General features: G+C 44.3%; 48 non-coding genes across 48 annotated transcripts; all 48 read left to right on the forward strand.

Annotated features, from left to right (window-relative positions):
• Positions 1–73: 73 nt before the first annotated feature.
• On the forward strand, positions 74–192 carry LOC134115501 (5S ribosomal RNA). Its single transcript, XR_009947864.1, has one exon. It is a non-coding gene; the product is annotated as a 5S ribosomal RNA (ribosomal RNA).
• A 339-nt stretch (positions 193–531) lies between these two features.
• Positions 532–650, forward strand: LOC134116066 (5S ribosomal RNA). The gene has a single exon (XR_009948416.1). It is a non-coding gene; the product is annotated as a 5S ribosomal RNA (ribosomal RNA).
• Positions 651–994: 344 nt separating this feature from the next.
• On the forward strand, positions 995–1,113 carry LOC134115502 (5S ribosomal RNA). Its single transcript, XR_009947865.1, has one exon. It is a non-coding gene; the product is annotated as a 5S ribosomal RNA (ribosomal RNA).
• Positions 1,114–1,452: 339 nt separating this feature from the next.
• On the forward strand, positions 1,453–1,571 carry LOC134116067 (5S ribosomal RNA). Its single transcript, XR_009948417.1, has one exon. It is a non-coding gene; the product is annotated as a 5S ribosomal RNA (ribosomal RNA).
• A 393-nt stretch (positions 1,572–1,964) lies between these two features.
• Positions 1,965–2,083, forward strand: LOC134115706 (5S ribosomal RNA). The gene has a single exon (XR_009948069.1). It is a non-coding gene; the product is annotated as a 5S ribosomal RNA (ribosomal RNA).
• A 339-nt stretch (positions 2,084–2,422) lies between these two features.
• LOC134116068 (5S ribosomal RNA) lies at positions 2,423–2,541 on the forward strand. Its single transcript, XR_009948418.1, has one exon. It is a non-coding gene; the product is annotated as a 5S ribosomal RNA (ribosomal RNA).
• Positions 2,542–2,885: 344 nt separating this feature from the next.
• Positions 2,886–3,004, forward strand: LOC134115503 (5S ribosomal RNA). The gene has a single exon (XR_009947866.1). It is a non-coding gene; the product is annotated as a 5S ribosomal RNA (ribosomal RNA).
• Positions 3,005–3,343: 339 nt separating this feature from the next.
• On the forward strand, positions 3,344–3,462 carry LOC134116069 (5S ribosomal RNA). The gene has a single exon (XR_009948419.1). It is a non-coding gene; the product is annotated as a 5S ribosomal RNA (ribosomal RNA).
• A 344-nt stretch (positions 3,463–3,806) lies between these two features.
• On the forward strand, positions 3,807–3,925 carry LOC134115504 (5S ribosomal RNA). The gene has a single exon (XR_009947867.1). It is a non-coding gene; the product is annotated as a 5S ribosomal RNA (ribosomal RNA).
• A 339-nt stretch (positions 3,926–4,264) lies between these two features.
• Positions 4,265–4,383, forward strand: LOC134116070 (5S ribosomal RNA). Its single transcript, XR_009948420.1, has one exon. It is a non-coding gene; the product is annotated as a 5S ribosomal RNA (ribosomal RNA).
• Positions 4,384–4,776: 393 nt separating this feature from the next.
• LOC134115723 (5S ribosomal RNA) lies at positions 4,777–4,895 on the forward strand. The gene has a single exon (XR_009948086.1). It is a non-coding gene; the product is annotated as a 5S ribosomal RNA (ribosomal RNA).
• A 344-nt stretch (positions 4,896–5,239) lies between these two features.
• LOC134115505 (5S ribosomal RNA) lies at positions 5,240–5,358 on the forward strand. The gene has a single exon (XR_009947868.1). It is a non-coding gene; the product is annotated as a 5S ribosomal RNA (ribosomal RNA).
• Positions 5,359–5,702: 344 nt separating this feature from the next.
• On the forward strand, positions 5,703–5,821 carry LOC134115506 (5S ribosomal RNA). The gene has a single exon (XR_009947869.1). It is a non-coding gene; the product is annotated as a 5S ribosomal RNA (ribosomal RNA).
• A 339-nt stretch (positions 5,822–6,160) lies between these two features.
• Positions 6,161–6,279, forward strand: LOC134116071 (5S ribosomal RNA). Its single transcript, XR_009948421.1, has one exon. It is a non-coding gene; the product is annotated as a 5S ribosomal RNA (ribosomal RNA).
• Positions 6,280–6,623: 344 nt separating this feature from the next.
• On the forward strand, positions 6,624–6,742 carry LOC134115547 (5S ribosomal RNA). Its single transcript, XR_009947910.1, has one exon. It is a non-coding gene; the product is annotated as a 5S ribosomal RNA (ribosomal RNA).
• Positions 6,743–7,081: 339 nt separating this feature from the next.
• Positions 7,082–7,200, forward strand: LOC134116073 (5S ribosomal RNA). Its single transcript, XR_009948423.1, has one exon. It is a non-coding gene; the product is annotated as a 5S ribosomal RNA (ribosomal RNA).
• A 344-nt stretch (positions 7,201–7,544) lies between these two features.
• On the forward strand, positions 7,545–7,663 carry LOC134115507 (5S ribosomal RNA). The gene has a single exon (XR_009947870.1). It is a non-coding gene; the product is annotated as a 5S ribosomal RNA (ribosomal RNA).
• A 344-nt stretch (positions 7,664–8,007) lies between these two features.
• On the forward strand, positions 8,008–8,126 carry LOC134115509 (5S ribosomal RNA). The gene has a single exon (XR_009947872.1). It is a non-coding gene; the product is annotated as a 5S ribosomal RNA (ribosomal RNA).
• Positions 8,127–8,465: 339 nt separating this feature from the next.
• Positions 8,466–8,584, forward strand: LOC134116074 (5S ribosomal RNA). The gene has a single exon (XR_009948424.1). It is a non-coding gene; the product is annotated as a 5S ribosomal RNA (ribosomal RNA).
• A 344-nt stretch (positions 8,585–8,928) lies between these two features.
• On the forward strand, positions 8,929–9,047 carry LOC134115510 (5S ribosomal RNA). The gene has a single exon (XR_009947873.1). It is a non-coding gene; the product is annotated as a 5S ribosomal RNA (ribosomal RNA).
• Positions 9,048–9,386: 339 nt separating this feature from the next.
• Positions 9,387–9,505, forward strand: LOC134116075 (5S ribosomal RNA). The gene has a single exon (XR_009948425.1). It is a non-coding gene; the product is annotated as a 5S ribosomal RNA (ribosomal RNA).
• A 393-nt stretch (positions 9,506–9,898) lies between these two features.
• On the forward strand, positions 9,899–10,017 carry LOC134115707 (5S ribosomal RNA). Its single transcript, XR_009948070.1, has one exon. It is a non-coding gene; the product is annotated as a 5S ribosomal RNA (ribosomal RNA).
• Positions 10,018–10,356: 339 nt separating this feature from the next.
• LOC134116076 (5S ribosomal RNA) lies at positions 10,357–10,475 on the forward strand. Its single transcript, XR_009948426.1, has one exon. It is a non-coding gene; the product is annotated as a 5S ribosomal RNA (ribosomal RNA).
• A 344-nt stretch (positions 10,476–10,819) lies between these two features.
• Positions 10,820–10,938, forward strand: LOC134115511 (5S ribosomal RNA). Its single transcript, XR_009947874.1, has one exon. It is a non-coding gene; the product is annotated as a 5S ribosomal RNA (ribosomal RNA).
• Positions 10,939–11,277: 339 nt separating this feature from the next.
• Positions 11,278–11,396, forward strand: LOC134116077 (5S ribosomal RNA). The gene has a single exon (XR_009948427.1). It is a non-coding gene; the product is annotated as a 5S ribosomal RNA (ribosomal RNA).
• Positions 11,397–11,789: 393 nt separating this feature from the next.
• LOC134115724 (5S ribosomal RNA) lies at positions 11,790–11,908 on the forward strand. The gene has a single exon (XR_009948087.1). It is a non-coding gene; the product is annotated as a 5S ribosomal RNA (ribosomal RNA).
• A 344-nt stretch (positions 11,909–12,252) lies between these two features.
• Positions 12,253–12,371, forward strand: LOC134115512 (5S ribosomal RNA). The gene has a single exon (XR_009947875.1). It is a non-coding gene; the product is annotated as a 5S ribosomal RNA (ribosomal RNA).
• A 344-nt stretch (positions 12,372–12,715) lies between these two features.
• Positions 12,716–12,834, forward strand: LOC134115513 (5S ribosomal RNA). The gene has a single exon (XR_009947876.1). It is a non-coding gene; the product is annotated as a 5S ribosomal RNA (ribosomal RNA).
• A 339-nt stretch (positions 12,835–13,173) lies between these two features.
• LOC134116078 (5S ribosomal RNA) lies at positions 13,174–13,292 on the forward strand. The gene has a single exon (XR_009948428.1). It is a non-coding gene; the product is annotated as a 5S ribosomal RNA (ribosomal RNA).
• Positions 13,293–13,636: 344 nt separating this feature from the next.
• LOC134115543 (5S ribosomal RNA) lies at positions 13,637–13,755 on the forward strand. Its single transcript, XR_009947906.1, has one exon. It is a non-coding gene; the product is annotated as a 5S ribosomal RNA (ribosomal RNA).
• Positions 13,756–14,094: 339 nt separating this feature from the next.
• Positions 14,095–14,213, forward strand: LOC134116079 (5S ribosomal RNA). The gene has a single exon (XR_009948429.1). It is a non-coding gene; the product is annotated as a 5S ribosomal RNA (ribosomal RNA).
• Positions 14,214–14,557: 344 nt separating this feature from the next.
• LOC134115514 (5S ribosomal RNA) lies at positions 14,558–14,676 on the forward strand. Its single transcript, XR_009947877.1, has one exon. It is a non-coding gene; the product is annotated as a 5S ribosomal RNA (ribosomal RNA).
• Positions 14,677–15,020: 344 nt separating this feature from the next.
• LOC134115515 (5S ribosomal RNA) lies at positions 15,021–15,139 on the forward strand. Its single transcript, XR_009947878.1, has one exon. It is a non-coding gene; the product is annotated as a 5S ribosomal RNA (ribosomal RNA).
• Positions 15,140–15,478: 339 nt separating this feature from the next.
• LOC134116080 (5S ribosomal RNA) lies at positions 15,479–15,597 on the forward strand. Its single transcript, XR_009948430.1, has one exon. It is a non-coding gene; the product is annotated as a 5S ribosomal RNA (ribosomal RNA).
• A 344-nt stretch (positions 15,598–15,941) lies between these two features.
• LOC134115516 (5S ribosomal RNA) lies at positions 15,942–16,060 on the forward strand. The gene has a single exon (XR_009947879.1). It is a non-coding gene; the product is annotated as a 5S ribosomal RNA (ribosomal RNA).
• Positions 16,061–16,404: 344 nt separating this feature from the next.
• On the forward strand, positions 16,405–16,523 carry LOC134115517 (5S ribosomal RNA). The gene has a single exon (XR_009947880.1). It is a non-coding gene; the product is annotated as a 5S ribosomal RNA (ribosomal RNA).
• Positions 16,524–16,862: 339 nt separating this feature from the next.
• Positions 16,863–16,981, forward strand: LOC134116081 (5S ribosomal RNA). Its single transcript, XR_009948431.1, has one exon. It is a non-coding gene; the product is annotated as a 5S ribosomal RNA (ribosomal RNA).
• Positions 16,982–17,325: 344 nt separating this feature from the next.
• On the forward strand, positions 17,326–17,444 carry LOC134115518 (5S ribosomal RNA). The gene has a single exon (XR_009947881.1). It is a non-coding gene; the product is annotated as a 5S ribosomal RNA (ribosomal RNA).
• Positions 17,445–17,783: 339 nt separating this feature from the next.
• On the forward strand, positions 17,784–17,902 carry LOC134116082 (5S ribosomal RNA). Its single transcript, XR_009948432.1, has one exon. It is a non-coding gene; the product is annotated as a 5S ribosomal RNA (ribosomal RNA).
• Positions 17,903–18,295: 393 nt separating this feature from the next.
• LOC134115520 (5S ribosomal RNA) lies at positions 18,296–18,414 on the forward strand. Its single transcript, XR_009947883.1, has one exon. It is a non-coding gene; the product is annotated as a 5S ribosomal RNA (ribosomal RNA).
• A 344-nt stretch (positions 18,415–18,758) lies between these two features.
• LOC134115521 (5S ribosomal RNA) lies at positions 18,759–18,877 on the forward strand. Its single transcript, XR_009947884.1, has one exon. It is a non-coding gene; the product is annotated as a 5S ribosomal RNA (ribosomal RNA).
• Positions 18,878–19,216: 339 nt separating this feature from the next.
• LOC134116084 (5S ribosomal RNA) lies at positions 19,217–19,335 on the forward strand. The gene has a single exon (XR_009948434.1). It is a non-coding gene; the product is annotated as a 5S ribosomal RNA (ribosomal RNA).
• A 393-nt stretch (positions 19,336–19,728) lies between these two features.
• Positions 19,729–19,847, forward strand: LOC134115522 (5S ribosomal RNA). The gene has a single exon (XR_009947885.1). It is a non-coding gene; the product is annotated as a 5S ribosomal RNA (ribosomal RNA).
• A 344-nt stretch (positions 19,848–20,191) lies between these two features.
• On the forward strand, positions 20,192–20,310 carry LOC134115523 (5S ribosomal RNA). The gene has a single exon (XR_009947886.1). It is a non-coding gene; the product is annotated as a 5S ribosomal RNA (ribosomal RNA).
• Positions 20,311–20,649: 339 nt separating this feature from the next.
• Positions 20,650–20,768, forward strand: LOC134116085 (5S ribosomal RNA). Its single transcript, XR_009948435.1, has one exon. It is a non-coding gene; the product is annotated as a 5S ribosomal RNA (ribosomal RNA).
• A 393-nt stretch (positions 20,769–21,161) lies between these two features.
• LOC134115524 (5S ribosomal RNA) lies at positions 21,162–21,280 on the forward strand. Its single transcript, XR_009947887.1, has one exon. It is a non-coding gene; the product is annotated as a 5S ribosomal RNA (ribosomal RNA).
• Positions 21,281–21,624: 344 nt separating this feature from the next.
• LOC134115525 (5S ribosomal RNA) lies at positions 21,625–21,743 on the forward strand. Its single transcript, XR_009947888.1, has one exon. It is a non-coding gene; the product is annotated as a 5S ribosomal RNA (ribosomal RNA).
• A 339-nt stretch (positions 21,744–22,082) lies between these two features.
• Positions 22,083–22,201, forward strand: LOC134116086 (5S ribosomal RNA). The gene has a single exon (XR_009948436.1). It is a non-coding gene; the product is annotated as a 5S ribosomal RNA (ribosomal RNA).
• Positions 22,202–22,427: the final 226 nt, after the last annotated feature.

The following is a 22,427-nucleotide window of genomic DNA, read 5'->3' on the forward strand; positions in this document are numbered from 1 at the left end:
CTTCAATTTTAGAAAAAGAAACTTCTGATTATCTTTGACACGTTTTAAAGGATTAGGAAAAAGATGAAAAGCAGCTTACGTCCATACCTCTCTGGTTCCGCCCGATCTCGTCTGATCTCGGAAGCTAAGCAGAGCAGGGCCTGGTTAGTACCTGGATGGAAGACCGCCTGGGAATCCCAGGTGCCGTAAGCTTTTTCACTTCTCTCTCTGAAAGCCGCCCAGCGCCGTAGATTGTACACCTACACAATTGTAAAAAAAAATTCACATTGTAGAAGAGATGCAATAGGAAGAAGATGAAAGGTGGCTTACGTCCATACCATCGTCAGGCCATTTGAGGTGGCGGGGACTGCAATGGCCATTCACCGATTGGCTGGGACTCCTGGGCGGGTCTTCTCTAGTCCATCCAATTTTCGGCATGGGATGTCACAGCCTTCTTTGCATACCCTTATTTAACCCACACAAAGATGCCGACGGCAGGCGTGTCATAATTCATTGACACATTATAAAGGATTAGGAAAAAGATAAAAAGCAGCTTACGGCCATACCTCTCTGGTTCCGCCCGATCTCGTCTGATCTCGGAAGCTAAGCAGAGCAGGGCCTGGTTAGTACCTGGATGGAAGACCGCCTGGGAATCCCAGGTGCCGTAAGCTTTTTCACTTCTCTCTCCGAAAGCCGCCGAGCGCCGCAGATTGTACACCTGTTTTAACGTTGGATATGAAAGGAAATTAGACAATATTATCCAAAATGATTCCGTTTCATGATTGCTAAATTAGTGTTGGTCAACATTTACGATTGGCATACTGTTGTTTGTAATTTAGCCGTTGAAATACAGGTGCTAACCCAACATGTTAGAATTGCCAGTGAAGAAAAGTAAAGTTACCTTCAGGCTTTAGGAACCTCTCTTGCCAATGCTAAGAACTGCTTTAATTTTAGAAAAAGAAACTTCTGATTATCTTTGACACGTTTTAAAGGATTAGGAAAAAGATGAAAAGCAGCTTACGTCCATACCTCTCTGGTTCCGCCCGATCTCGTCTGATCTCGGAAGCTAAGCAGAGCAGGGCCTGGTTAGTACCTGGATGGAAGACCGCCTGGGAATCCCAGGTGCCGTAAGCTTTTTCACTTCTCTCTCTGAAAGCCGCCCAGCGCCGTAAATTGTACACCTACACAATTGTAAAAAAAATTTCACATTGTAGAAGAGATGCAATAGGAAGAAGATGAAAGGTGGCTTACGTCCATACCATCGTCAGGCCATTTGAGGTGGCGGGGACTGCAATGGCCATTCACCGATTGGCTGGGACTCCTGGGCGGGTCTTCTCTAGTCCATCCAATTTTCGGCATGGGATGTCACAGCCTTCTTTGCATACCCTTATTTAACCCACACAAAGATGCCAACGGCTGGCGTGTCATAATTCATTGACGCATTATAAAGGATTAGGAAAAAGATAAAAAGCAGCTTACGGCCATACCTCTCTGGTTCCGCCCGATCTCGTCTGATCTCGGAAGCTAAGCAGAGCAGGGCCTGGTTAGTACCTGGATGGAAGACCGCCTGGGAATCCCAGGTGCCGTAAGCTTTTTCACTTCTCTCTGAAAGCTGCAGAGCGCCGCAGATTGTACACCTACAAATTACAAAAAGTATATCACATTGTTGAAGAGATGCATGTTTAGTGTTGTTTTAACGTTGGATATGAAAGGAAATTAGACAATATTATCCAAAATGATTCCGTTTCATGATTGCTAAATTAGTGTTGGTCAACATTTACGATTGGCATACTGTTGTTTGTAATTTAGCCGTTGATATACAGGTGCTAACCCAACATGTTAGAATTGCCAGTGAAGAAAAGTAAAGTTACCTTCAGGCTTTAGGAACCTCTCTTGCCAATGCTAACAACTGCTTCAATTTTAGAAAAAGAAACTTCTGATTATCTTTGACACGTTTTAAAGGATTAGGAAAAAGATGAAAAGCAGCTTACGTCCATACCTCTCTGGTTCCGCCCGATCTCGTCTGTTCTCGGAAGCTAAGCAGAGCAGGGCCTGGTTAGTACCTGGATGGAAGACCGCCTGGGAATCCCAGGTGCCGTAAGCTTTTTCACTTCTCTCTCTGAAAGCCGCCCAGCGCCGTAGATTGTACACCTACACAATTGTAAAAAAAAATTCACATTGTAGAAGAGATGCAATAGGAAGAAGATGAAAGGTGGCTTACGTCCGTACCATCGTCAGGCCATTTGAGGTGGCGGGGACTGCAATGGCCATTCACCGATTGGCTGGGACTCCTGGGCGGGTCTTCTCTAGTCCATCCAATTTTCGGCATGGGATGTCACAGCCTTCTTTGCATACCCTTATTTAACCCACACAAAGATGCCAACGGCTGGCGTGTCATAATTCATTGACGCATTATAAAGGATTAGGAAAAAGATAAAAAGCAGCTTACGGCCATACCTCTCTGGTTCCGCCCGATCTCGTCTGATCTCGGAAGCTAAGCAGAGCAGGGCCTGGTTAGTACCTGGATGGAAGACCGCCTGGGAATCCCAGGTGCCGTAAGCTTTTTCACTTCTCTCTCCGAAAGCCGCCGAGCGCCGCAGATTGTACACCTGTTTTAACGTTGGATATGAAAGGAAATTAGACAATATAATCCAAAATGATTCCGTTTCATGATTGCTAAATTAGTGTTGGTCAACATTTACGATTGGCATACTGTTGTTTGTAATTTAGCCGTTGAAATACAGGTGCTAACCCAACATGTTAGAATTGCCAGTGAAGAAAAGTAAAGTTACCTTCAGGCTTTAGGAACCTCTCTTGCCAATGCTAAGAACTGCTTTAATTTTAGAAAAAGAAACTTCTGATTATCTTTGACACGTTTTAAAGGATTAGGAAAAAGATGAAAAGCAGCTTACGTCCATACCTCTCTGGTTCCGCCCGATCTCGTCTGATCTCGGAAGCTAAGCAGAGCAGGGCCTGGTTAGTACCTGGATGGAAGACCGCCTGGGAATCCCAGGTGCCGTAAGCTTTTTCACTTCTCTCTCTGAAAGCCGCCCAGCGCCGTAAATTGTACACCTACACAATTGTAAAAAAAATTTCACATTGTAGAAGAGATGCAATAGGAAGAAGATGAAAGGTGGCTTACGTCCGTACCATCGTCAGGCCATTTGAGGTGGCGGGGACTGCAATGGCCATTCACCGATTGGCTGGGACTCCTGGGCGGGTCTTCTCTAGTCCATCCAATTTTCGGCATGGGATGTCACAGCCTTCTTTGCATACCCTTATTTAACCCACACAAAGATGCCAACGGCTGGCGTGTCATAATTCATTGACGCATTATAAAGGATTAGGAAAAAGATAAAAAGCAGCTTACGGCCATACCTCTCTGGTTCCGCCCGATCTCGTCTGATCTCGGAAGCTAAGCAGAGCAGGGCCTGGTTAGTACCTGGATGGAAGACCGCCTGGGAATCCCAGGTGCCGTAAGCTTTTTCACTTCTCTCTCCGAAAGCCGCCGAGCGCCGCAGATTGTACACCTGTTTTAACGTTGGATATGAAAGGAAATTAGACAATATTATCCAAAATGATTCCGTTTCATGATTGCTAAATTAGTGTTGGTCAACATTTACGATTGGCATACTGTTGTTTGTAATTTAGCCGTTGAAATACAGGTGCTAACCCAACATGTTAGAATTGCCAGTGAAGAAAAGTAAAGTTACCTTCAGGCTTTAGGAACCTCTCTTGCCAATGCTAAGAACTGCTTTAATTTTAGAAAAAGAAACTTCTGATTATCTTTGACACGTTTTAAAGGATTAGGAAAAAGATGAAAAGCAGCTTACGTCCATACCTCTCTGGTTCCGCCCGATCTCGTCTGATCTCGGAAGCTAAGCAGAGCAGGGCCTGGTTAGTACCTGGATGGAAGACCGCCTGGGAATCCCAGGTGCCGTAAGCTTTTTCACTTCTCTCTCTGAAAGCCGCCCAGCGCCGTAAATTGTACACCTACACAATTGTAAAAAAAATTTCACATTGTAGAAGAGATGCAATAGGAAGAAGATGAAAGGTGGCTTACGTCCATACCATCGTCAGGCCATTTGAGGTGGCGGGGACTGCAATGGCCATTCACCGATTGGCTGGGACTCCTGGGCGGGTCTTCTCTAGTCCATCCAATTTTCGGCATGGGATGTCACAGCCTTCTTTGCATACCCTTATTTAACCCACACAAAGATGCCAACGGCTGGCGTGTCATAATTCATTGACGCATTATAAAGGATTAGGAAAAAGATAAAAAGCAGCTTACGGCCATACCTCTCTGGTTCCGCCCGATCTCGTCTGATCTCGGAAGCTAAGCAGAGCAGGGCCTGGTTAGTACCTGGATGGAAGACCGCCTGGGAATCCCAGGTGCCGTAAGCTTTTTCACTTCTCTCTGAAAGCTGCAGAGCGCCGCAGATTGTACACCTACAAATTACAAAAAGTATATCACATTGTTGAAGAGATGCATGTTTAGTGTTGTTTTAACGTTGGATATGAAAGGAAATTAGACAATATTATCCAAAATGATTCCGTTTCATGATTGCTAAATTAGTGTTGGTCAACATTTACGATTGGCATACTGTTGTTTGTAATTTAGCCGTTGAAATACAGGTGCTAACCCAACATGTTAGAATTGCCAGTGAAGAAAAGTAAAGTTACCTTCAGGCTTTAGGAACCTCTCTTGCCAATGCTAAGAACTGCTTCAATTTTAGAAAAAGAAACTTCTGATTATCTTTGACACGTTTTAAAGGATTAGGAAAAAGATGAAAAGCAGCTTACGTCCATACCTCTCTGGTTCCGCCCGATCTCGTCTGATCTCGGAAGCTAAGTAGAGCAGGGCCTGGTTAGTACCTGGATGGAAGACCGCCTGGGAATCTCAGGTGCCGTAAGCTTTTTCACTTCTCTCTCCGAAAGCCGCCGAGCGCCGCAGATTGTACACCTGTTTTAACGTTGGATATGAAAGGAAATTAGACAATATTATCCAAAATGATTCCGTTTCATGATTGCTAAATTAGTGTTGGTCAACATTTACGATTGGCATACTGTTGTTTGTAATTTAGCCGTTGAAATACAGGTGCTAACCCAACATGTTAGAATTGCCAGTGAAGAAAAGTAAAGTTACCTTCAGGCTTTAGGAACCTCTCTTGCCAATGCTAAGAACTGCTTCAATTTTAGAAAAAGAAACTTCTGATTATCTTTGACACGTTTTAAAGGATTAGGAAAAAGATGAAAAGCAGCTTACGTCCATACCTCTCTGGTTCCGCCCGATCTCGTCTGATCTCGGAAGCTAAGCAGAGCAGGGCCTGGTTAGTACCTGGATGGAAGACCGCCTGGGAATCCCAGGTGCCGTAAGCTTTTTCACTTCTCTCTCCGAAAGCCGCCGAGCGCCGCAGATTGTACACCTGTTTTAACGTTGGATATGAAAGGAAATTAGACAATATTATCCAAAATGATTCCGTTTCATGATTGCTAAATTAGTGTTGATCAACATTTACGATTGGCATACTGTTGTTTGTAATTTAGCCGTTGAAATACAGGTGCTAACCCAACATGTTAGAATTGCCAGTGAAGAAAAGTAAAGTTACCTTCAGGCTTTAGGAACCTCTCTTGCCAATGCTAAGAACTGCTTCAATTTTAGAAAAAGAAACTTCTGATTATCTTTGACACGTTTTAAAGGATTAGGAAAAAGATGAAAAGCAGCTTACGTCCATACCTCTCTGGTTCCGCCCGATCTCGTCTGATCTCGGAAGCTAAGCAGAGCAGGGCCTGGTTAGTACCTGGATGGAAGACCGCCTGGGAATCCCAGGTGCCGTAAGCTTTTTCACTTCTCTCTCTGAAAGCCGCCCAGCGCCGTAGATTGTACACCTACACAATTGTAAAAAAAATTTCACATTGTAGAAGAGATGCAATAGGAAGAAGATGAAAGGTGGCTTACGTCCATACCATCGTCAGGCCATTTGAGGTGGCGGGGACTGCAATGGCCATTCACCGATTGGCTGGGACTCCTGGGCGGGTCTTCTCTAGTCCATCCAATTTTCGGCATGGGATGTCACAGCCTTCTTTGCATACCCTTATTTAACCCACACAAAGATGCCAACGGCAGGCGTGTCATAATTCATTGACGCATTATAAAGGATTAGGAAAAAGATAAAAAGCAGCTTACGGCCATACCTCTCTGGTTCCGCCCGATCTCGTCTGATCTCGGAAGCTAAGCAGAGCAGGGCCTGGTTAGTACCTGGATGGAAGACCGCCTGGGAATCCCAGGTGCCGTAAGCTTTTTCACTTCTCTCTCCGAAAGCCGCCGAGCGCCGCAGATTGTACACCTGTTTTAACGTTGGATATGAAAGGAAATTAGACAATATTATCCAAAATGATTCCGTTTCATGATTGCTAAATTAGTGTTGATCAACATTTACGATTGGCATACTGTTGTTTGTAATTTAGCCGTTGAAATACAGGTGCTAACCCAACATGTTAGAATTGCCAGTGAAGAAAAGTAAAGTTACCTTCAGGCTTTAGGAACCTCTCTTGCCAATGCTAAGAACTGCTTCAATTTTAGAAAAAGAAACTTCTGATTATCTTTGACACGTTTTAAAGGATTAGGAAAAAGATGAAAAGCAGCTTACGTCCATACCTCTCTGGTTCCGCCCGATCTCGTCTGATCTCGGAAGCTAAGCAGAGCAGGGCCTGGTTAGTACCTGAATGGAAGACCGCCTGGGAATCCCAGGTGCTGTAAGCTTTTTCACTTCTCTCTCTGAAAGCCGCCCAGCGCCGTAGATTGTACACCTACACAATTGTAAAAAAAAATTCACATTGTAGAAGAGATGCAATAGGAAGAAGATGAAAGGTGGCTTACGTCCATACCATCGTCAGGCCATTTGAGGTGGCGGGGACTGCAATGGCCATTCACCGATTGGCTGGGACTCCTGGGCGGGTCTTCTCTAGTCCATCCAATTTTCGGCATGGGATGTCACAGCCTTCTTTGCATACCCTTATTTAACCCACACAAAGATGCCGACGGCAGGCGTGTCATAATTCATTGACGCATTATAAAGGATTAGGAAAAAGATAAAAAGCAGCTTACGGCCATACCTCTCTGGTTCCGCCCGATCTCGTCTGATCTCGGAAGCTAAGCAGAGCAGGGCCTGGTTAGTACCTGGATGGAAGACCGCCTGGGAATCCCAGGTGCCGTAAGCTTTTTCACTTCTCTCTCCGAAAGCCGCCGAGCGCCGCAGATTGTACACCTGTTTTAACGTTGGATATGAAAGGAAATTAGACAATATTATCCAAAATGATTCCGTTTCATGATTGCTAAATTAGTGTTGGTCAACATTTACGATTGGCATACTGTTGTTTGTAATTTAGCCGTTGAAATACAGGTGCTAACCCAACATGTTAGAATTGCCAGTGAAGAAAAGTAAAGTTACCTTCAGGCTTTAGGAACCTCTCTTGCCAATGCTAAGAACTGCTTCAATTTTAGAAAAAGAAACTTCTGATTATCTTTGACACGTTTTAAAGGATTAGGAAAAAGATGAAAAGCAGCTTACGTCCATACCTCTCTGGTTCCGCCCGATCTCGTCTGATCTCGGAAGCTAAGCAGAGCAGGGCCTGGTTAGTACCTGGATGGAAGACCGCCTGGGAATCCCAGGTGCCGTAAGCTTTTTCACTTCTCTCTCCGAAAGCCGCCGAGCGCCGCAGATTGTACACCTGTTTTAACGTTGGATATGAAAGGAAATTAGACAATATTATCCAAAATGATTCCGTTTCATGATTGCTAAATTAGTGTTGGTCAACATTTACGATTGGCATACTGTTGTTTGTAATTTAGCCGTTGAAATACAGGTGCTAACCCAACATGTTAGAATTGCCAGTGAAGAAAAGTAAAGTTACCTTCAGGCTTTAGGAACCTCTCTTGCCAATGCTAACAACTGCTTCAATTTTAGAAAAAGAAACTTCTGATTATCTTTGACACGTTTTAAAGGATTAGGAAAAAGATGAAAAGCAGCTTACGTCCATACCTCTCTGGTTCCGCCCGATCTCGTCTGATCTCGGAAGCTAAGCAGAGCAGGGCCTGGTTAGTACCTGGATGGAAGACCGCCTGGGAATCCCAGGTGCCGTAAGCTTTTTCACTTCTCTCTCCGAAAGCCGCCCAGCGCCGTAAATTGTACACCTACACAATTGTAAAAAAAATTTCACATGGTAGAAGAGATGCAATAGGAAGAAGATGAAAGGTGGCTTACGTCCGTACCATCGTCAGGCCATTTGAGGTGGCGGGGACTGCAATGGCCATTCACCGATTGGCTGGGACTCCTGGGCGGGTCTTCTCTAGTCCATCCAATTTTCGGCATGGGATGTCACAGCCTTCTTTGCATACCCTTATTTAACCCACACAAAGATGCCAACGGCTGGCGTGTCATAATTCATTGACGCATTATAAAGGATTAGGAAAAAGATAAAAAGCAGCTTACGGCCATACCTCTCTGGTTCCGCCCGATCTCGTCTGATCTCGGAAGCTAAGCAGAGCAGGGCCTGGTTAGTACCTGGATGGAAGACCGCCTGGGAATCCCAGGTGCCGTAAGCTTTTTCACTTCTCTCTCCGAAAGCCGCCGAGCGCCGCAGATTGTACACCTGTTTTAACGTTGGATATGAAAGGAAATTAGACAATATTATCCAAAATGATTCCGTTTCATGATTGCTAAATTAGTGTTGGTCAACATTTACGATTGGCATACTGTTGTTTGTAATTTAGCCGTTGAAATACAGGTGCTAACCCAACATGTTAGAATTGCCAGTGAAGAAAAGTAAAGTTACCTTCAGGCTTTAGGAACCTCTCTTGCCAATGCTAAGAACTGCTTTAATTTTAGAAAAAGAAACTTCTGATTATCTTTGACACGTTTTAAAGGATTAGGAAAAAGATGAAAAGCAGCTTACGTCCATACCTCTCTGGTTCCGCCCGATCTCGTCTGATCTCGGAAGCTAAGCAGAGCAGGGCCTGGTTAGTACCTGGATGGAAGACCGCCTGGGAATCCCAGGTGCCGTAAGCTTTTTCACTTCTCTCTCTGAAAGCCGCCCAGCGCCGTAAATTGTACACCTACACAATTGTAAAAAAAATTTCACATTGTAGAAGAGATGCAATAGGAAGAAGATGAAAGGTGGCTTACGTCCATACCATCGTCAGGCCATTTGAGGTGGCGGGGACTGCAATGGCCATTCACCGATTGGCTGGGACTCCTGGGCGGGTCTTCTCTAGTCCATCCAATTTTCGGCATGGGATGTCACAGCCTTCTTTGCATACCCTTATTTAACCCACACAAAGATGCCAACGGCTGGCGTGTCATAATTCATTGACGCATTATAAAGGATTAGGAAAAAGATAAAAAGCAGCTTACGGCCATACCTCTCTGGTTCCGCCCGATCTCGTCTGATCTCGGAAGCTAAGCAGAGCAGGGCCTGGTTAGTACCTGGATGGAAGACCGCCTGGGAATCCCAGGTGCCGTAAGCTTTTTCACTTCTCTCTGAAAGCTGCAGAGCGCCGCAGATTGTACACCTACAAATTACAAAAAGTATATCACATTGTTGAAGAGATGCATGTTTAGTGTTGTTTTAACGTTGGATATGAAAGGAAATTAGACAATATTATCCAAAATGATTCCGTTTCATGATTGCTAAATTAGTGTTGGTCAACATTTACGATTGGCATACTGTTGTTTGTAATTTAGCCGTTGAAATACAGGTGCTAACCCAACATGTTAGAATTGCCAGTGAAGAAAAGTAAAGTTACCTTCAGGCTTTAGGAACCTCTCTTGCCAATGCTAACAACTGCTTCAATTTTAGAAAAAGAAACTTCTGATTATCTTTGACACGTTTTAAAGGATTAGGAAAAAGATGAAAAGCAGCTTACGTCCATACCTCTCTGGTTCCGCCCGATCTCGTCTGTTCTCGGAAGCTAAGCAGAGCAGGGCCTGGTTAGTACCTGGATGGAAGACCGCCTGGGAATCCCAGGTGCCGTAAGCTTTTTCACTTCTCTCTCTGAAAGCCGCCCAGCGCCGTAGATTGTACACCTACACAATTGTAAAAAAAAATTCACATTGTAGAAGAGATGCAATAGGAAGAAGATGAAAGGTGGCTTACGTCCGTACCATCGTCAGGCCATTTGAGGTGGCGGGGACTGCAATGGCCATTCACCGATTGGCTGGGACTCCTGGGCGGGTCTTCTCTAGTCCATCCAATTTTCGGCATGGGATGTCACAGCCTTCTTTGCATACCCTTATTTAACCCACACAAAGATGCCAACGGCTGGCGTGTCATAATTCATTGACGCATTATAAAGGATTAGGAAAAAGATAAAAAGCAGCTTACGGCCATACCTCTCTGGTTCCGCCCGATCTCGTCTGATCTCGGAAGCTAAGCAGAGCAGGGCCTGGTTAGTACCTGGATGGAAGACCGCCTGGGAATCCCAGGTGCCGTAAGCTTTTTCACTTCTCTCTCCGAAAGCCGCCGAGCGCCGCAGATTGTACACCTGTTTTAACGTTGGATATGAAAGGAAATTAGACAATATTATCCAAAATGATTCCGTTTCATGATTGCTAAATTAGTGTTGGTCAACATTTACGATTGGCATACTGTTGTTTGTAATTTAGCCGTTGAAATACAGGTGCTAACCCAACATGTTAGAATTGCCAGTGAAGAAAAGTAAAGTTACCTTCAGGCTTTAGGAACCTCTCTTGCCAATGCTAAGAACTGCTTTAATTTTAGAAAAAGAAACTTCTGATTATCTTTGACACGTTTTAAAGGATTAGGAAAAAGATGAAAAGCAGCTTACGTCCATACCTCTCTGGTTCCGCCCGATCTCGTCTGATCTCGGAAGCTAAGCAGAGCAGGGCCTGGTTAGTACCTGGATGGAAGACCGCCTGGGAATCCCAGGTGCCGTAAGCTTTTTCACTTCTCTCTCTGAAAGCCGCCCAGCGCCGTAAATTGTACACCTACACAATTGTAAAAAAAATTTCACATTGTAGAAGAGATGCAATAGGAAGAAGATGAAAGGTGGCTTACGTCCATACCATCGTCAGGCCATTTGAGGTGGCGGGGACTGCAATGGCCATTCACCGATTGGCTGGGACTCCTGGGCGGGTCTTCTCTAGTCCATCCAATTTTCGGCATGGGATGTCACAGCCTTCTTTGCATACCCTTATTTAACCCACACAAAGATGCCAACGGCTGGCGTGTCATAATTCATTGACGCATTATAAAGGATTAGGAAAAAGATAAAAAGCAGCTTACGGCCATACCTCTCTGGTTCCGCCCGATCTCGTCTGATCTCGGAAGCTAAGCAGAGCAGGGCCTGGTTAGTACCTGGATGGAAGACCGCCTGGGAATCCCAGGTGCCGTAAGCTTTTTCACTTCTCTCTGAAAGCTGCAGAGCGCCGCAGATTGTACACCTACAAATTACAAAAAGTATATCACATTGTTGAAGAGATGCATGTTTAGTGTTGTTTTAACGTTGGATATGAAAGGAAATTAGACAATATTATCCAAAATGATTCCGTTTCATGATTGCTAAATTAGTGTTGGTCAACATTTACGATTGGCATACTGTTGCTTGTAATTTAGCCGTTGAAATACAGGTGCTAACCCAACATGTTAGAATTGCCAGTGAAGAAAAGTAAAGTTACCTTCAGGCTTTAGGAACCTCTCTTGCCAATGCTAAGAACTGCTTCAATTTTAGAAAAAGAAACTTCTGATTATCTTTGACACGTTTTAAAGGATTAGGAAAAAGATGAAAAGCAGCTTACGTCCATACCTCTCTGGTTCCGCCCGATCTCGTCTGATCTCGGAAGCTAAGTAGAGCAGGGCCTGGTTAGTACCTGGATGGAAGACCGCCTGGGAATCTCAGGTGCCGTAAGCTTTTTCACTTCTCTCTCCGAAAGCCGCCGAGCGCCGCAGATTGTACACCTGTTTTAACGTTGGATATGAAAGGAAATTAGACAATATTATCCAAAATGATTCCGTTTCATGATTGCTAAATTAGTGTTGGTCAACATTTACGATTGGCATACTGTTGTTTGTAATTTAGCCGTTGAAATACAGGTGCTAACCCAACATGTTAGAATTGCCAGTGAAGAAAAGTAAAGTTACCTTCAGGCTTTAGGAACCTCTCTTGCCAATGCTAAGAACTGCTTCAATTTTAGAAAAAGAAACTTCTGATTATCTTTGACACGTTTTAAAGGATTAGGAAAAAGATGAAAAGCAGCTTACGTCCATACCTCTCTGGTTCCGCCCGATCTCGTCTGATCTCGGAAGCTAAGCAGAGCAGGGCCTGGTTAGTACCTGGATGGAAGACCGCCTGGGAATCCCAGGTGCCGTAAGCTTTTTCACTTCTCTCTCCGAAAGCCGCCGAGCGCCGCAGATTGTACACCTGTTTTAACGTTGGATATGAAAGGAAATTAGACAATATTATCCAAAATGATTCCGTTTCATGATTGCTAAATTAGTGTTGATCAACATTTACGATTGGCATACTGTTGTTTGTAATTTAGCCGTTGAAATACAGGTGCTAACCCAACATGTTAGAATTGCCAGTGAAGAAAAGTAAAGTTACCTTCAGGCTTTAGGAACCTCTCTTGCCAATGCTAAGAACTGCTTCAATTTTAGAAAAAGAAACTTCTGATTATCTTTGACACGTTTTAAAGGATTAGGAAAAAGATGAAAAGCAGCTTACGTCCATACCTCTCTGGTTCCGCCCGATCTCGTCTGATCTCGGAAGCTAAGCAGAGCAGGGCCTGGTTAGTACCTGGATGGAAGACCGCCTGGGAATCCCAGGTGCCGTAAGCTTTTTCACTTCTCTCTCTGAAAGCCGCCCAGCGCCGTAGATTGTACACCTACACAATTGTAAAAAAAATTTCACATTGTAGAAGAGATGCAATAGGAAGAAGATGAAAGGTGGCTTACGTCCATACCATCGTCAGGCCATTTGAGGTGGCGGGGACTGCAATGGCCATTCACCGATTGGCTGGGACTCCTGGGCGGGTCTTCTCTAGTCCATCCAATTTTCGGCATGGGATGTCACAGCCTTCTTTGCATACCCTTATTTAACCCACACAAAGATGCCAACGGCAGGCGTGTCATAATTCATTGACGCATTATAAAGGATTAGGAAAAAGATAAAAAGCAGCTTACGGCCATACCTCTCTGGTTCCGCCCGATCTCGTCTGATCTCGGAAGCTAAGCAGAGCAGGGCCTGGTTAGTACCTGGATGGAAGACCGCCTGGGAATCCCAGGTGCCGTAAGCTTTTTCACTTCTCTCTCCGAAAGCCGCCGAGCGCCGCAGATTGTACACCTGTTTTAACGTTGGATATGAAAGGAAATTAGACAATATTATCCAAAATGATTCCGTTTCATGATTGCTAAATTAGTGTTGATCAACATTTACGATTGGCATACTGTTGTTTGTAATTTAGCCGTTGAAATACAGGTGCTAACCCAACATGTTAGAATTGCCAGTGAAGAAAAGTAAAGTTACCTTCAGGCTTTAGGAACCTCTCTTGCCAATGCTAAGAACTGCTTCAATTTTAGAAAAAGAAACTTCTGATTATCTTTGACACGTTTTAAAGGATTAGGAAAAAGATGAAAAGCAGCTTACGTCCATACCTCTCTGGTTCCGCCCGATCTCGTCTGATCTCGGAAGCTAAGCAGAGCAGGGCCTGGTTAGTACCTGGATGGAAGACCGCCTGGGAATCCCAGGTGCTGTAAGCTTTTTCACTTCTCTCTCTGAAAGCCGCCCAGCGCCGTAGATTGTACACCTACACAATTGTAAAAAAAAATTCACATTGTAGAAGAGATGCAATAGGAAGAAGATGAAAGGTGGCTTACGTCCATACCATCGTCAGGCCATTTGAGGTGGCGGGGACTGCAATGGCCATTCACCGATTGGCTGGGACTCCTGGGCGGGTCTTCTCTAGTCCATCCAATTTTCGGCATGGGATGTCACAGCCTTCTTTGCATACCCTTATTTAACCCACACAAAGATGCCGACGGCAGGCGTGTCATAATTCATTGACGCATTATAAAGGATTAGGAAAAAGATAAAAAGCAGCTTACGGCCATACCTCTCTGGTTCCGCCCGATCTCGTCTGATCTCGGAAGCTAAGCAGAGCAGGGCCTGGTTAGTACCTGGATGGAAGACCGCCTGGGAATCCCAGGTGCCGTAAGCTTTTTCACTTCTCTCTCCGAAAGCCGCCGAGCGCCGCAGATTGTACACCTGTTTTAACGTTGGATATGAAAGGAAATTAGACAATATTATCCAAAATGATTCCGTTTCATGATTGCTAAATTAGTGTTGGTCAACATTTACGATTGGCATACTGTTGTTTGTAATTTAGCCGTTGAAATACAGGTGCTAACCCAACATGTTAGAATTGCCAGTGAAGAAAAGTAAAGTTACCTTCAGGCTTTAGGAACCTCTCTTGCCAATGCTAAGAACTGCTTCAATTTTAGAAAAAGAAACTTCTGATTATCTTTGACACGTTTTAAAGGATTAGGAAAAAGATGAAAAGCAGCTTACGTCCATACCTCTCTGGTTCCGCCCGATCTCGTCTGATCTCGGAAGCTAAGCAGAGCAGGGCCTGGTTAGTACCTGGATGGAAGACCGCCTGGGAATCCCAGGTGCCGTAAGCTTTTTCACTTCTCTCTCCGAAAGCCGCCGAGCGCCGCAGATTGTACACCTGTTTTAACGTTGGATATGAAAGGAAATTAGACAATATTATCCAAAATGATTCCGTTTCATGATTGCTAAATTAGTGTTGATCAACATTTACGATTGGCATACTGTTGTTTGTAATTTAGCCGTTGAAATACAGGTGCTAACCCAACATGTTAGAATTGCCAGTGAAGAAAAGTAAAGTTACCTTCAGGCTTTAGGAACCTCTCTTGCCAATGCTAAGAACTGCTTCAATTTTAGAAAAAGAAACTTCTGATTATCTTTGACACGTTTTAAAGGATTAGGAAAAAGATGAAAAGCAGCTTACGTCCATACCTCTCTGGTTCCGCCCGATCTCGTCTGATCTCGGAAGCTAAGCAGAGCAGGGCCTGGTTAGTACCTGGATGGAAGACCGCCTGGGAATCCCAGGTGCCGTAAGCTTTTTCACTTCTCTCTCTGAAAGCCGCCCAGCGCCGTAGATTGTACACCTACACAATTGTAAAAAAAATTTCACATTGTAGAAGAGATGCAATAGGAAGAAGATGAAAGGTGGCTTACGTCCATACCATCGTCAGGCCATTTGAGGTGGCGGGGACTGCAATGGCCATTCACCGATTGGCTGGGACTCCTGGGCGGGTCTTCTCTAGTCCATCCAATTTTCGGCATGGGATGTCACAGCCTTCTTTGCATACCCTTATTTAACCCACACAAAGATGCCAACGGCAGGCGTGTCATAATTCATTGACGCATTATAAAGGATTAGGAAAAAGATAAAAAGCAGCTTACGGCCATACCTCTCTGGTTCCGCCCGATCTCGTCTGATCTCGGAAGCTAAGCAGAGCAGGGCCTGGTTAGTACCTGGATGGAAGACCGCCTGGGAATCCCAGGTGCCGTAAGCTTTTTCACTTCTCTCTCCGAAAGCCGCCGAGCGCCGCAGATTGTACACCTGTTTTAACGTTGGATATGAAAGGAAATTAGACAATATTATCCAAAATGATTCCGTTTCATGATTGCTAAATTAGTGTTGATCAACATTTACGATTGGCATACTGTTGTTTGTAATTTAGCCGTTGAAATACAGGTGCTAACCCAACATGTTAGAATTGCCAGTGAAGAAAAGTAAAGTTACCTTCAGGCTTTAGGAACCTCTCTTGCCAATGCTAAGAACTGCTTCAATTTTAGAAAAAGAAACTTCTGATTATCTTTGACACGTTTTAAAGGATTAGGAAAAAGATGAAAAGCAGCTTACGTCCATACCTCTCTGGTTCCGCCCGATCTCGTCTGATCTCGGAAGCTAAGCAGAGCAGGGCCTGGTTAGTACCTGGATGGAAGACCGCCTGGGAATCCCAGGTGCCGTAAGCTTTTTCACTTCTCTCTCCGAAAGCCGCCGAGCGCCGCAGATTGTACACCTGTTTTAACGTTGGATATGAAAGGAAATTAGACAATATTATCCAAAATGATTCCGTTTCATGATTGCTAAATTAGTGTTGATCAACATTTAAGATTGGCATACTGTTGTTTGTAATTTAGCCGTTGAAATACAGGTGCTAACCCAACATGTTAGAATTGCCAGTGAAGAAAAGTAAAGTTACCTTCAGGCTTTAGGAACCTCTCTTGCCAATGCTAAGAACTGCTTCAATTTTAGAAAAAGAAACTTCTGATTATCTTTGACACGTTTTAAAGGATTAGGAAAAAGATGAAAAGCAGCTTACGTCCATACCTCTCTGGTTCCGCCCGATCTCGTCTGATCTCGGAAGCTAAGCAGAGCAGGGCCTGGTTAGTACCTGGATGGAAGACCGCCTGGGAATCCCAGGTGCCGTAAGCTTTTTCACTTCTCTCTCTGAAAGCCGCCCAGCGCCGTAGATTGTACACCTACACAATTGTAAAAAAAATTTCACATTGTAGAAGAGATGCAATAGGAAGAAGATGAAAGGTGGCTTACGTCCATACCATCGTCAGGCCATTTGAGGTGGCGGGGACTGCAATGGCCATTCACCGATTGGCTGGGACTCCTGGGCGGGTCTTCTCTAGTCCATCCAATTTTCGGCATGGGATGTCACAGCCTTCTTTGCATACCCTTATTTAACCCACACAAAGATGCCAACGGCAGGCGTGTCATAATTCATTGACGCATTATAAAGGATTAGGAAAAAGATAAAAAGCAGCTTACGGCCATACCTCTCTGGTTCCGCCCGATCTCGTCTGATCTCGGAAGCTAAGCAGAGCAGGGCCTGGTTAGTACCTGGATGGAAGACCGCCTGGGAATCCCAGGTGCCGTAAGCTTTTTCACTTCTCTCTCCGAAAGCCGCCGAGCGCCGCAGATTGTACACCTGTTTTAACGTTGGATATGAAAGGAAATTAGACAATATTATCCAAAATGATTCCGTTTCATGATTGCTAAATTAGTGTTGATCAACATTTACGATTGGCATACTGTTGTTTGTAATTTAGCCGTTGAAATACAGGTGCTAACCCAACATGTTAGAATTGCCAGTGAAGAAAAGTAAAGTTACCTTCAGGCTTTAGGAACCTCTCTTGCCAATGCTAAGAACTGCTTCAATTTTAGAAAAAGAAACTTCTGATTATCTTTGACACGTTTTAAAGGATTAGGAAAAAGATGAAAAGCAGCTTACGTCCATACCTCTCTGGTTCCGCCCGATCTCGTCTGATCTCGGAAGCTAAGCAGAGCAGGGCCTGGTTAGTACCTGGATGGAAGACCGCCTGGGAATCCCAGGTGCCGTAAGCTTTTTCACTTCTCTCTCTGAAAGCCGCCCAGCGCCGTAGATTGTACACCTACACAATTGTAAAAAAAAATTCACATTGTAGAAGAGATGCAATAGGAAGAAGATGAAAGGTGGCTTACGTCCATACCATCGTCAGGCCATTTGAGGTGGCGGGGACTGCAATGGCCATTCACCGATTGGCTGGGACTCCTGGGCGGGTCTTCTCTAGTCCATCCAATTTTCGGCATGGGATGTCACAGCCTTCTTTGCATACCCTTATTTAACCCACACAAAGATGCCGACGGCAGGCGTGTCATAATTCATTGACACATTATAAAGGATTAGGAAAAAGATAAAAAGCAGCTTACGGCCATACCTCTCTGGTTCCGCCCGATCTCGTCTGATCTCGGAAGCTAAGCAGAGCAGGGCCTGGTTAGTACCTGGATGGAAGACCGCCTGGGAATCCCAGGTGCCGTAAGCTTTTTCACTTCTCTCTGAAAGCTGCAGAGCGCCGCAGATTGTACACCTACAAATTACAAAAAGTATATCACATTGTTGAAGAGATGCATGTTTAGTGTTGTTTTAACGTTGGATATGAAAGGAAATTAGACAATATTATCCAAAATGATTCCGTTTCATGATTGCTAAATTAGTGTTGATCAACATTTACGATTGGCATACTGTTGTTTGTAATTTAGCCGTTGAAATACAGGTGCTAACCCAACATGTTAGAATTGCCAGTGAAGAAAAGTAAAGTTACCTTCAGGCTTTAGGAACCTCTCTTGCCAATGCTAAGAACTGCTTCAATTTTAGAAAAAGAAACTTCTGATTATCTTTGACACGTTTTAAAGGATTAGGAAAAAGATGAAAAGCAGCTTACGTCCATACCTCTCTGGTTCCGCCCGATCTCGTCTGATCTCGGAAGCTAAGCAGAGCAGGGCCTGGTTAGTACCTGGATGGAAGACCGCCTGGGAATCCCAGGTGCCGTAAGCTTTTTCACTTCTCTCTCCGAAAGCCGCCGAGCGCCGCAGATTGTACACCTGTTTTAACGTTGGATATGAAAGGAAATTAGACAATATTATCCAAAATGATTCCGTTTCATGATTGCTAAATTAGTGTTGATCAACATTTACGATTGGCATACTGTTGTTTGTAATTTAGCCGTTGAAATACAGGTGCTAACCCAACATGTTAGAATTGCCAGTGAAGAAAAGTAAAGTTACCTTCAGGCTTTAGGAACCTCTCTTGCCAATGCTAAGAACTGCTTCAATTTTAGAAAAAGAAACTTCTGATTATCTTTGACACGTTTTAAAGGATTAGGAAAAAGATGAAAAGCAGCTTACGTCCATACCTCTCTGGTTCCGCCCGATCTCGTCTGATCTCGGAAGCTAAGCAGAGCAGGGCCTGGTTAGTACCTGGATGGAAGACCGCCTGGGAATCCCAGGTGCCGTAAGCTTTTTCACTTCTCTCTCTGAAAGCCGCCCAGCGCCGTAGATTGTACACCTACACAATTGTAAAAAAAAATTCACATTGTAGAAGAGATGCAATAGGAAGAAGATGAAAGGTGGCTTACGTCCATACCATCGTCAGGCCATTTGAGGTGGCGGGGACTGCAATGGCCATTCACCGATTGGCTGGGACTCCTGGGCGGGTCTTCTCTAGTCCATCCAATTTTCGGCATGGGATGTCACAGCCTTCTTTGCATACCCTTATTTAACCCACACAAAGATGCCGACGGCAGGCGTGTCATAATTCATTGACACATTATAAAGGATTAGGAAAAAGATAAAAAGCAGCTTACGGCCATACCTCTCTGGTTCCGCCCGATCTCGTCTGATCTCGGAAGCTAAGCAGAGCAGGGCCTGGTTAGTACCTGGATGGAAGACCGCCTGGGAATCCCAGGTGCCGTAAGCTTTTTCACTTCTCTCTGAAAGCTGCAGAGCGCCGCAGATTGTACACCTACAAATTACAAAAAGTATATCACATTGTTGAAGAGATGCATGTTTAGTGTTGTTTTAACGTTGGATATGAAAGGAAATTAGACAATATTATCCAAAATGATTCCGTTTCATGATTGCTAAATTAGTGTTGATCAACATTTACGATTGGCATACTGTTGTTTGTAATTTAGCCGTTGAAATACAGGTGCTAACCCAACATGTTAGAATTGCCAGTGAAGAAAAGTAAAGTTACCTTCAGGCTTTAGGAACCTCTCTTGCCAATGCTAAGAACTGCTTCAATTTTAGAAAAAGAAACTTCTGATTATCTTTGACACGTTTTAAAGGATTAGGAAAAAGATGAAAAGCAGCTTACGTCCATACCTCTCTGGTTCCGCCCGATCTCGTCTGATCTCGGAAGCTAAGCAGAGCAGGGCCTGGTTAGTACCTGGATGGAAGACCGCCTGGGAATCCCAGGTGCCGTAAGCTTTTTCACTTCTCTCTCCGAAAGCCGCCGAGCGCCGCAGATTGTACACCTGTTTTAACGTTGGATATGAAAGGAAATTAGACAATATTATCCAAAATGATTCCGTTTCATGATTGCTAAATTAGTGTTGATCAACATTTACGATTGGCATACTGTTGTTTGTAATTTAGCCGTTGAAATACAGGTGCTAACCCAACATGTTAGAATTGCCAGTGAAGAAAAGTAAAGTTACCTTCAGGCTTTAGGAACCTCTCTTGCCAATGCTAAGAACTGCTTCAATTTTAGAAAAAGAAACTTCTGATTATCTTTGACACGTTTTAAAGGATTAGGAAAAAGATGAAAAGCAGCTTACGTCCATACCTCTCTGGTTCCGCCCGATCTCGTCTGATCTCGGAAGCTAAGCAGAGCAGGGCCTGGTTAGTACCTGGATGGAAGACCGCCTGGGAATCCCAGGTGCCGTAAGCTTTTTCACTTCTCTCTCTGAAAGCCGCCCAGCGCCGTAGATTGTACACCTACACAATTGTAAAAAAAAATTCACATTGTAGAAGAGATGCAATAGGAAGAAGATGAAAGGTGGCTTACGTCCATACCATCGTCAGGCCATTTGAGGTGGCGGGGACTGCAATGGCCATTCACCGATTGGCTGGGACTCCTGGGCGGGTCTTCTCTAGTCCATCCAATTTTCGGCATGGGATGTCACAGCCTTCTTTGCATACCCTTATTTAACCCACACAAAGATGCCGACGGCAGGCGTGTCATAATTCATTGACACATTATAAAGGATTAGGAAAAAGATAAAAAGCAGCTTACGGCCATACCTCTCTGGTTCCGCCCGATCTCGTCTGATCTCGGAAGCTAAGCAGAGCAGGGCCTGGTTAGTACCTGGATGGAAGACCGCCTGGGAATCCCAGGTGCCGTAAGCTTTTTCACTTCTCTCTGAAAGCTGCAGAGCGCCGCAGATTGTACACCTACAAATTACAAAAAGTATATCACATTGTTGAAGAGATGCATGTTTAGTGTTGTTTTAACGTTGGATATGAAAGGAAATTAGACAATATTATCCAAAATGATTCCGTTTCATGATTGCTAAATTAGTGTTGATCAACATTTACGATTGGCATACTGTTGTTTGTAATTTAGCCGTTGAAATACAGGTGCTAACCCAACATGTTAGAATTGCCAGTGAAGAAAAGTAAAGTTACCTTCAGGCTTTAGGAACCTCTCTTGCCAATGCTAAGAACTGCTTCAATTTTAGAAAAAGAAACTTCTGATTATCTTTGACACGTTTTAAAGGATTAGGAAAAAGATGAAAAGCAGCTTACGTCCATACCTCTCTGGTTCCGCCCGATCTCGTCTGATCTCGGAAGCTAAGCAGAGCAGGGCCTGGTTAGTACCTGGATGGAAGACCGCCTGGGAATCCCAGGTGCCGTAAGCTTTTTCACTTCTCTCTCCGAAAGCCGCCGAGCGCCGCAGATTGTACACCTGTTTTAACGTTGGATATGAAAGGAAATTAGACAATATTATCCAAAATGATTCCGTTTCATGATTGCTAAATTAGTGTTGATCAACATTTACGATTGGCATACTGTTGTTTGTAATTTAGCCGTTGAAATACAGGTGCTAACCCAACATGTTAGAATTGCCAGTGAAGAAAAGTAAAGTTACCTTCAGGCTTTAGGAACCTCTCTTGCCAATGCTAAGAACTGCTTCAATTTTAGAAAAAGAAACTTCTGATTATCTTTGACACGTTTTAAAGGATTAGGAAAAAGATGAAAAGCAGCTTACGTCCATACCTCTCTGGTTCCGCCCGATCTCGTCTGATCTCGGAAGCTAAGCAGAGCAGGGCCTGGTTAGTACCTGGATGGAAGACCGCCTGGGAATCCCAGGTGCCGTAAGCTTTTTCACTTCTCTCTCTGAAAGCCGCCCAGCGCCGTAGATTGTACACCTACACAATTGTAAAAAAAATTTCACATTGTAGAAGAGATGCAATAGGAAGAAGATGAAAGGTGGCTTACGTCCATACCATCGTCAGGCCATTTGAGGTGGCGGGGACTGCAATGGCCATTCACCGATTGGCTGGGACTCCTGGGCGGGTCTTCTCTAGTCCATCCAATTTTCGGCATGGGATGTCACAGCCTTCTTTGCATACCCTTATTTAACCCACACAAAGATGCCAACGGCAGGCGTGTCATAATTCATTGACGCATTATAAAGGATTAGGAAAAAGATAAAAAGCAGCTTACGGCCATACCTCTCTGGTTCCGCCCGATCTCGTCTGATCTCGGAAGCTAAGCAGAGCAGGGCCTGGTTAGTACCTGGATGGAAGACCGCCTGGGAATCCCAGGTGCCGTAAGCTTTTTCACTTCTCTCTCCGAAAGCCGCCGAGCGCCGCAGATTGTACACCTGTTTTAACGTTGGATATGAAAGGAAATTAGACAATATTATCCAAAATGATTCCGTTTCATGATTGCTAAATTAGTGTTGATCAACATTTACGATTGGCATACTGTTGTTTGTAATTTAGCCGTTGAAATACAGGTGCTAACCCAACATGTTAGAATTGCCAGTGAAGAAAAGTAAAG

Source organism: Pungitius pungitius, unplaced genomic scaffold (genome assembly GCF_949316345.1).
Source record: "Pungitius pungitius unplaced genomic scaffold, fPunPun2.1 scaffold_36, whole genome shotgun sequence".
NCBI lineage: Eukaryota > Metazoa > Chordata > Actinopteri > Perciformes > Gasterosteidae > Pungitius > Pungitius pungitius.